Source organism: Lepisma saccharinum, chromosome 14, assembly GCF_977018435.1.
Source record: "Lepisma saccharinum chromosome 14, izLepSacc3.1, whole genome shotgun sequence".
NCBI lineage: Eukaryota > Metazoa > Arthropoda > Insecta > Zygentoma > Lepismatidae > Lepisma > Lepisma saccharinum.
In genome coordinates, this window is record NC_139242.1 from 48,664,503 (window position 1) to 48,673,717 (window position 9,215).

The 9,215-nt window shown below is 41.2% G+C and overlaps 1 pseudogene; it reads right to left on the minus strand.

Annotated features, from left to right (window-relative positions):
• Window positions 1-5,660: 5,660 nt before the first annotated feature.
• Window positions 5,661-7,577, minus strand: LOC145998356 (uncharacterized; annotated as a pseudogene).
• Between the last annotated feature and the right edge of the window lie 1,638 nt (window positions 7,578-9,215).

A 9,215-nucleotide genomic window follows, 5' to 3' on the forward strand; every position in this document is an offset into this window, starting at 1 on the left:
CGATAGACATGCTGGGCATAATGCCGCCATGTCGTGAGGGATGTGTCTTCATGTAATTGCAATGGTGCAGCGAGACAACATCAAGTTTCATGAAAGACATTCGTAAAACTGCTTGCGGGAATAAACATTTCTTGAATTCCATTGTTGTGGAGGACGAAACAACATTTTCGCCACTTTTGGCTAATTTTTTAATATGGGGATGAGTGGTGATGTGATAAAATTGATGAATGGACACTCACAAACATTCATGCTCAGGCCGGGATTCAAACCCGGAAACCCCTGGCGCCCTTGCACGATTTGCTAACCACTCAGCCACGGGGGCAGGCTGGAAAGATTGGACCCTCACTTTTACATTACAGAAAACGTTAGAACAAAGGTCAACATGGAAATAAGTGTGTGTAATCACTACTCCAAGCGTGTTTTATGAATAATTTCTTCTCTTGTCGAATTCGCATAAGTGAAAATAGTGGTCAATGCAAGTTAAATGTTATAGCATGTGCACTGACAATTTACTTACTGCTAGTTTTAGTTATAAAGAATCCTGATTGGTTTATGTCTTTTGCAGAAATGGCGCAGGCGAACAATGGATGCACTTTATGAAATTCAAATCGAGTTCATAGCGTAGGTACGTATGTTTACTTCTTCAAGTTCTTTATTAAACAAACATTCTAAATATGTATGTTAGAGCCCGGGTAAAGCTTAAAGAGTTACTTTTCCTGAGAAAAGTAAAACATACTGGCAGCAGTACCTCCCCTACGTCTCCCAACAATTTGAGCTACGTTTACGGCGTAGCTACATATTTGTGTTTCAGTCGTCTCTAGCCCCGCCTGGTGTTCCCTTTTGAACTTTGCATGCTAGAAAGAATTTTCCACCGACCACCGCTGTCTTTTCCATGTGCGTGTGTATGTTCTTATTAAAAAAAGTCTCAAGGCCCTTGAAGATTGTGAGGAACATGTCCGATTTTCTATAAGTTTGTCCTGAGCTGTATGTTACATGTCTCGTTACAATTCTTATCAGAATCGATTCTCTTCAACATGAGCATAATCAGCTCGATATGTATGGATTAGAGTACAGCATGGGACCACTTTCTCTCGCTCGTGCCCATGCGAATCTCCCATCCTTCAGCGTACACCATAGAATATCATTTTATTGTGACCGTAATCGTAGACACATGTATGTAAAATATCCGTCTTGGTAGTTTCAGCCCACAATCATCTATTTCATTTTCATGTATATCACTGTGTATTGGTAAGATTGACTAAACTGCATTTTAACATGGAGTTGATGACTACGTTCAATTATGTTTCAATTTGACTGCGTCTTTCACTTCATGATCCTTATTTAAGGACCCACTACTACAGACAAATTACGGTTATACATGTAATAAGGTCTCAATTCCGTACGCTATCTAGTGTCATCCGTGCGAACTATTTGGTGCTCGAGCGAAATTCTCTCACCGCAGCACTTCAGTATGGACTAATATGACCTCCCCTACACATATACATACGGGCGCGAATAGGCACTTCTGTATTTATGTACCTCAAGTACGTGTGAGGCCCTGTTATACGACCGTAAAGATAGGGTAAGTTGATCGAATTTCCCTACGGAGTATGCAACCCAACTAACGCTTCGTGTGTCATCCGTGTATTTCTAATCTCAGCTTGGAGCTTGCTTTTTCTAGAAAGGTACGATCCGGTCCTAAATTGTTCCTCAATGAAACAGGAGAATGTTCGTGGACTTGTGTATCACCATCAGGTCCATGAAATTAGTGCTGGTATATGGACCGACACTGCTGTTTAAAAGTGAATGATTAATGATTTTTTGCGTTTAAAAATCGTGGCGTGAACAAGTCAGATCTGAAAATCAAGATAAGACTTAGATTTTCTTTGTTTGAAATATTGTTTTAAGTTCAATTCATGCACAGATAGGCTAATCGGAACTGGACCTACAGTTTAAAGCAACATTCGATACACTATGTACCTCAATCGGCTATCGAACCTGGAACAACTTGATAACAAGGACGTACAGTTGTGAAAAATGTCAATTTTCATGAAGCAAGCGGCTCACCTAGCTAAATAAAATTCATTAGGCTCGCATAACATTAATTGTAATGTAAAATTCAAACACAATGTGTTTATTTTAAAAGCTTTATTTTACGTTACTAAAACAATGGATTACCAACCTTTCTTGTTAGTGCTGAAATGTGAATCTTGTCCTGTAGTTCCTAAAGATTTTTATTGACTGAAACTGCCTTCAGGATCGCATGAAGTAATGGATTTCACCACGAGGTTGCATTCTCTATTGTTGACAACAATATTAGAATAGCAGTTGACATTCATTGGCTATTGTCGGGATTTAAAATAAACAGAGAGTACAATACGAACAGAATACAGATAAACGTAAAACATTTGGTACTTATTTAACAGAAGAAGGTAAGAATGAAACCTAATTTCCTTCATTTATTATTACCCAATAATTATTGCATTGTTTCCATAAATATGCATACGTAATATTTCCCCTAAAACATAAATTCCTCTTTGCCATATTATAAATGCAATTTATTCCATTGTAAAAATAACTTAACATTTTATTTATATTGCACGCTATCTTTCCTCTTCACTCTTCAATTCTTGCACACAAATTGTTTCTTCTTCCTCCTGTTCATCTTCCTTTTCTCCAGGCTTACCCCTTCCAAGAGCTCTAGTGTTGTTCTAGTCCCTTGCCCAACAATGAACTCTATCATACTTTCCCTATTTAATCCGTTTCGCGCGTTGTGTCTCCACTCCGAGCCGTAACCATGCTCACCCGTATCTTGTACCTACTTCCTGCTGCTTACAGGCGAAAGGAAATGATCTAATGGGGTTAAGGGAAATAAGACTTTCCTATGAAACTAGTGCAGACCTGGCCAACCAGGTGCATTTGTGGAAGAGCGCTTTCGTTTGTAGAGCGAGCATCGGTACTGTCGCGTTGCAAGAAGGGTGAACGAGACAAGGGGATTCGTCGGTCACGTTCGAGCAGTGGGAAATCTCTCGCCACCCGATTCGTAAGTGACTGTGTTGGTGACATTATAAGCATGGCAGAAGAGACAGAAGGTCACTCGCAGTATTGTTACCCTCTCAACGCCAATGGCTCTCCCACTCCTGCTCTGCTGTCTCCTGGCCTTTAGGTACAGTGTGCAGGCGGATAGCTCGCACCGCACGGAACGCTTACTGAAATTGAGATGCTGAAGCTTGAGCTAGTGAATTAGTGTCTCTTTTACTGAATATGTTTTAAAATTTCTTCTAATTAAGTCACATCTTCATAAAAGACCTACAGGAACACTTGTAGTCCACTGTCACAGCTGAGCTTTTTCTTAAATAATGTTTTTCTGATATTGCAAATTTATCGACTTTAGTCACTTAGAACTGTAAACCTAAGACAGGGGCGTGTTCTCCTCGTTACCTCCTTTACAACTTTTTCCCATACATTTGTATGCATTTAGCTTTAATGTATGGGTAATTTTTCATTATAAACTATTAAAACAATCTTCTAAACAAGAATTTAAGTAAATTATTTAAAGAATCTAAAGACTCGTTTATGTACAGTCACTGGCAATAAAAATGGGACACTTAGATCCTGAAATACTCATTTCCCTGCAAGACGTTATGTGTGTTGCCTAACTCTACGGCGATAAGTGGATTTTAATAGCAAATTTTCAATGGCTACTTCCACCACCACCGCAACACACTTAATGCCTTTCAGGGAAGCGTGTATTTCAGGATATAGGTGTCCCATTTTTATTACCGTTGACTGTACGTCACTGATCGTTCTCCATCGAACCCTTCTGAGAAGGTTGAGAAGGCTAAGGAAACGAATAAAAAATGGGCGGCTGGTTATTTCAGAACACATGCCCTGCGTTGTCAGTTCCACCGCTGAAAAGAGCGTTGGCCTGAGAACTCTGCTTGATAGTTCCTGCTTTCTGCGCCGCGGTTTGCAGACGTGCTGTTGCTACATGAAGGAAAAGATTAAATTTTAGGCAAAATGGGATATTTTATGAAAAATATCGAAATTGCCAATATCTACGAGTATTACATCTAATGGAATAAATAATCCAGGTCAGATTTTCAGAATACGCCACTGCCTAACATAATATTCACCGTAAGGAAACAAGTGTTGCCACCTAAATATTTTGTATTTAGGAACCCAACCTCTGTTCATGGTGAATAAAGTGGCCATTATAATGACCTGACTATATTTTAAGGATGGGTCTTTCAGAAAATGCCACGGCTGTTCTTTATTGGTTGATTTCAATTTCTGAAGGACATGCGCTCCTCACTCATCCACCTTGAGTGCCCCGTCCACGCCTCTGCTTTCCATTTAAACATCTTCTTCGTCCGCCCATTCTTCCCTCCCTTTTGCTCCTTTCTTCATGAATATTAACATCCAAGATTCGATAAATCTCCGTTTATCTTCTCCTTTCATCACCTGCCTTCGTCCGGGGCAAGTGAGAAAAGGCGAAGGGAACCGTTCATCTTCCTCGTCAGGAGAAAGATTAATCCTCGAGCTGGGATTCCCCTTTACCCTCTACGGAAGGATTTCTGGCTGCCAGAATATACTTTACACTCTGTTCGTCTTTTGGAGTAGAGTTCTTCGTGTTCTTTCGTTCTCTTTCGTCTTCGTGTTCTTTCGTTCTCTTTCGACTTCGGATTCTTCCGTTCCCTTTCGTCTTCGCTCTTCGGTTGTTTTGTTCTCTTTCGTCTTCGAGTTCTTCCGTTTCCTGTCTTTTTCGGGTTCTTCAGTTTCCTTTCGTCTTCGGGTCCTTTCGTTCTCTTCTCTTTCGTCTTCGGGTTCTTTCGTTCTCTTTCGTCTTCGGGTTATTTCGTTCCCCTTTCGTCTTCGGGTTCTTCCGTTTCCTTTCGTCTTCGGGTTCTTTCGTTCTCTTTCGTCTTTGCTCTTCGGGTCCTTTCGTTCTCTTTGTCTTCGGTTTCTTTCGTTCTCTTTCGTCTTCGCACATCTGGTTCTTTCCCTCCCCTTTCGTCTTCGGGTTCTTCCGTTCCCTCTCGTCTTCGGGTCCTTTCGTTGTTTTTCGTCTTCGGGTTCTTTCGTTCCCTTTCTTCTTCGGTTTATTCCGTTTCCTTTCGTCTTCGGGTTCTTCCGCTCCGTTTCGTCTTCGCTCTTCGGGTCCTTTCGTTCTCTTTCGTCTTCGGGTTCTTTCGTTCTCTTTCGTCTTCGCTCTTCGGGTCCTTTCGATCTCTTTCGTCTTCGGGTCCTTTCGTCCTCTTTCATCTTCGGGTTCTTACGTTCCCTATCTAATCTACTTAAAAGTACGGATGACTACATATGAACTTAGGCCAACATGCATGTCAATGTCAGAGCGTTTCACTCAGCAAAGCAATTTAACACTGGGCTTCCCGATGACGTCGGTGCCTTGAAATCAAGGGGTCCCGGGTTCGATACACGGTAGAGGCACATGGCACAGAGGTTCCGATTCCACTTTAAACCGTAGGTCCAGTCCCGATTAGCCTTTCTGTGCATAAAGTGAACTTAAACAACAACAAACAAACAAATAAACGAGTTTACTCACTGTCTAAAATTATCAGGGACCGTCCATCATTCCTCTCTGCACCTCTTCCAACAAAGAAACAAGGAAACAAACATTGGGCTAGGTCAGTTTCCTCTGGTTATTGCATTGTATTGAATTTAATTGGACAATGAATTTCTTTCTCTCTACTTTTCTGTCTTTTTCTCTACTTTTCTCTCTCTTTCTCATTTTCTCTGTCTCTATTCTTCTCTTTCTCTCTAATCTTCTCTTTTCCTACTTTTCTCTCTCTCTTTCTTTCTCCATTTTTCTTTCTGTCTCTCTCCGTCTCTCTTTCTTTCTCTCTTCTTTCTCATTTCTTAACTTAATTGACAATGAGGAGTAATGGGAAATATTGAATTCATATTGTGCCAAATTTTTATATGTGAGTGATTGAAAACAAAGCAGAATTAATTGACATCTTCCGTGTCGAAGAAAAGTACTTCTAGTGGTATTTCTTTTGTAAAAACTGGCAACATCAATGAGTAAAGTGGTTTACAAGTGCTGCTTAGTCTGCGGTGAATATAGTGATAGTTTTTTCCTGTTCGTTTTTTGCATTTTTGCTGAATTGTACTGTATGTTTTCCATATTGAAAATCTCATATTACAACGGTTGTTGTCTTACTTAAATGGTCGTTGTTCCATGGTGATTAGTTGCGGTGGCTCAGTCGGTAACGCGTCTGACTACCATGCTAAAGGTCCCAGGTTCGATCCCCGGCCGGTTCAAATCCGGGAACTTTTCTAACGATGGAAGCGGCCCCGGCGGCCACCCAGCGTCGAATAACATGGGTACCTGGGGGAAACCCTGGGGGGTAAAGGCGGTCAGGGTCGTGATGCTGATCACATCACCCCCACTCACGACCGGATCAAGAAAGTTTGGGGCGTTACTCCCACACCTTCATGGCGTAGTGCTATGCACAGGGGAGCACTTTACCTTTACCTTTACATATACAGAGTGCCATCGCACAAGTTTTTGCAGCGAACCCTCTAAAAATGACGTTGTGATTAGTGTCAAATTTGTTTACTATAGCATATAGCGTGGTCTCATCTCGATTTTACAGAGCTCTCTCTCGTCTCGAATGGTCTCGTCTCTTTCTCGTCACAAAGAGAGAGAGCGTTACGAATTAAATCGAACTCTCGTATATTATTGAGGTACAGTTTATTAAGAAACTCTCTCTCTCTCTCTCTCTCTCTCACACACCCTTTCTCCCTGTCTCTCTCTCTCTCTCCTCTCTATATCACCCTCTCTCATTTTCTATTTTCTTTCTATCTTCTTCTATCTTTCTTTTCTCTACTTTGCTCTCTCTCTTTCTTTCTCCTTTTCTTTCTTTCTGTCTCTCTCCGTCTCTCTTTCTTTCTTTCTCCTTTTCTTTCTTTCTCTCTACTTTTCTCTATCTCTTTTTTCTCCTACTTTTCTTTTCGCTCTTTCTTTCTCATTTTCTCTCTTTCTCTCTATTCTTCTCTTTCTCTCTAATTTTCTCTTTTCCTACTTTTCTCTCTCTCTTTCTCTCTCCATTTTTCTTTCTGTCTCTCTCCGTCTCTGTTTCTTTCTTTCTTCTTTTCTTTCTTTCTCCTTTTCTTTCTTTCTCTTTCTTTCTCTCTACTTTCCTCTGGCATTTGCTACTTTTCTCTCTCTCTTTCTTTCTCCATTTCTTTCTTTCTGTCTCTCCGTCTCTCTTTCTTTCTCTCTTCTTTTCTTTCTTTCTCCTTTTCTTTCTTTCTCTCTACTTTTCTCTTTATTTATTTCTACTTTCCTCTGTATTTTTCTCTCTCTCCTTCTTTCTGTCTCTCTCCGTCTCTCTTTCTTTCTTTCTTCTTTTCTTTCTTTCTCCTTTTCTTTCTTTCTCTCTACTTTTCTCTATCTCTTTTTTCTCCTACTTTTCTTTTCGCTCTTTCTTTATCCTTTTCTCCCTCCCCTCTCTCTCTCTCTCTCTCTCTTTCTCTCTATCTCTCTCTCTCTCTCTCTCTCTCTCTCTCTCTCTCTCTCTCTCTCTCTCTCTCGGCAGTCTCAGTTTCTGCATTATCCCTATATGTTGTTTGGTGAGCAAGGAAAGCAACGGACTCAAGGGGAGTAAAATGATAGCTTTCTTACGTCGTTGGTTGCAAATTCTGCAAAGTAGGAGCCTTACGAAGCGGTTTTGGAAGACGTGCCTCGGAATTTTTCCTGTCTCCCTCCTCCTTCCCTCTCCTTCCGGCCGTGCTCATTGAATCGCGTCAGGCGACGCCCGAGGAAGGAGCAGGAGTTCCGCCAAATTTGGAACCAACCTTCGGAGAAGCCCTCCTCACGCAGGGCAATTGGCCGCAATGACATCTGCCATTATGCCATTAGGAATGCAATCGGAGGGTCCCACAAGAGGGCGCTCACGAACGTTTCCGGACGATCATTATCCGCATGAAATATGTTCCCAGGAGGACCTCATCGGAATTGCAGAAGCAGCCTCCACATGCGACTGCTCCTCTTCTGGTCTGGAAAGAAAGAAAAAAGATGAAGAAAAAGTTATTGTCTTCAAGCTCACTGGGAAAGAGATTGAGCCTGCTATTATTTCACGCACAAGTGTGGACAAGGAAAAAGACCTTCACCCTACTCCTCCCCCTGAAACGACACACGCAACGAGGACATGTGAAAATACTGCCATTTTCCAGTCGAAAAGGACTCCAGTTTATCGTGATTACTGTACAAACAGTCTGTTGCCCCTGTAGGCTTTTCTACTTGCCAATTGTACCCTTCATTGTTTCACCATATAACTTGAATTTAGCTCACTGCTTGTTCTCTTCTTTCCACCCACTAAGTTCTAACTAGTTTTGAACGTATCTTGCTACAAGCGCTTTTATCGTATCTGCGTGAAACCATACGAATATCGAGAATTTTTCTGCGAAAATGATATCCTCAACACTCATTTGAAATATAAGATATTCTACTGCCAGACACTAAATCTTACTTGGAAGAAGAGCCGTACTGGCCCGTCGAACAAGGGGGTGTTTGCCTCCTGGACCCCACTCCTTTAGTCCTCCACAATAAGTACAAATTGAATAAAGAGTTAATTAATACGCAAGGAATTCAACTTATGTGCTTTTGTTTACGTTGGCTTCAATCTTACCATACACACAGACTAGATTGTGTTTGTATAGAAGAAAATTGCAGTGGCAAATTGAGGACCCTTTCTCTTGGGAGGCTGATGATTTTCTTGTTTTTTACGTCGTCTCTGGGGTGATCGCTTGATTTAGGATGCCAGAGGAAGGGCGATCGTCCTATTATGTTAATGGAAGATTTGGATTTAGTGTTAGTTTTATTTGTGGTGTGAAAGCACCTGGAATTTTATCGTCTAGTCTCCGACCCTCTCCTTGAACGAACTTCTGTAGAGAGACTATTGGCTTTCACTTTCAGCAGTGTTGCCCTTGTCCAGAAGAGTGAAAAATATTAGATAAAATTAATTATTTAATTTCCTGGACGATGATGGCGTTGAATAAAAATATCGAACAATAGTTCGCTCAGCCTATCGAGTGGTTCTCGAGATAATTGTCAGCAAGATTACCCTTCGACCCTACTCTTTCATCCATCCATGACGTCAAACAACTCTTGGCAGCAATGAATACAATCATGGGCGTATATATAGTTCACGTAAAGAGGGGGGTGAACATTTGGTATGATTAGGGTTGCT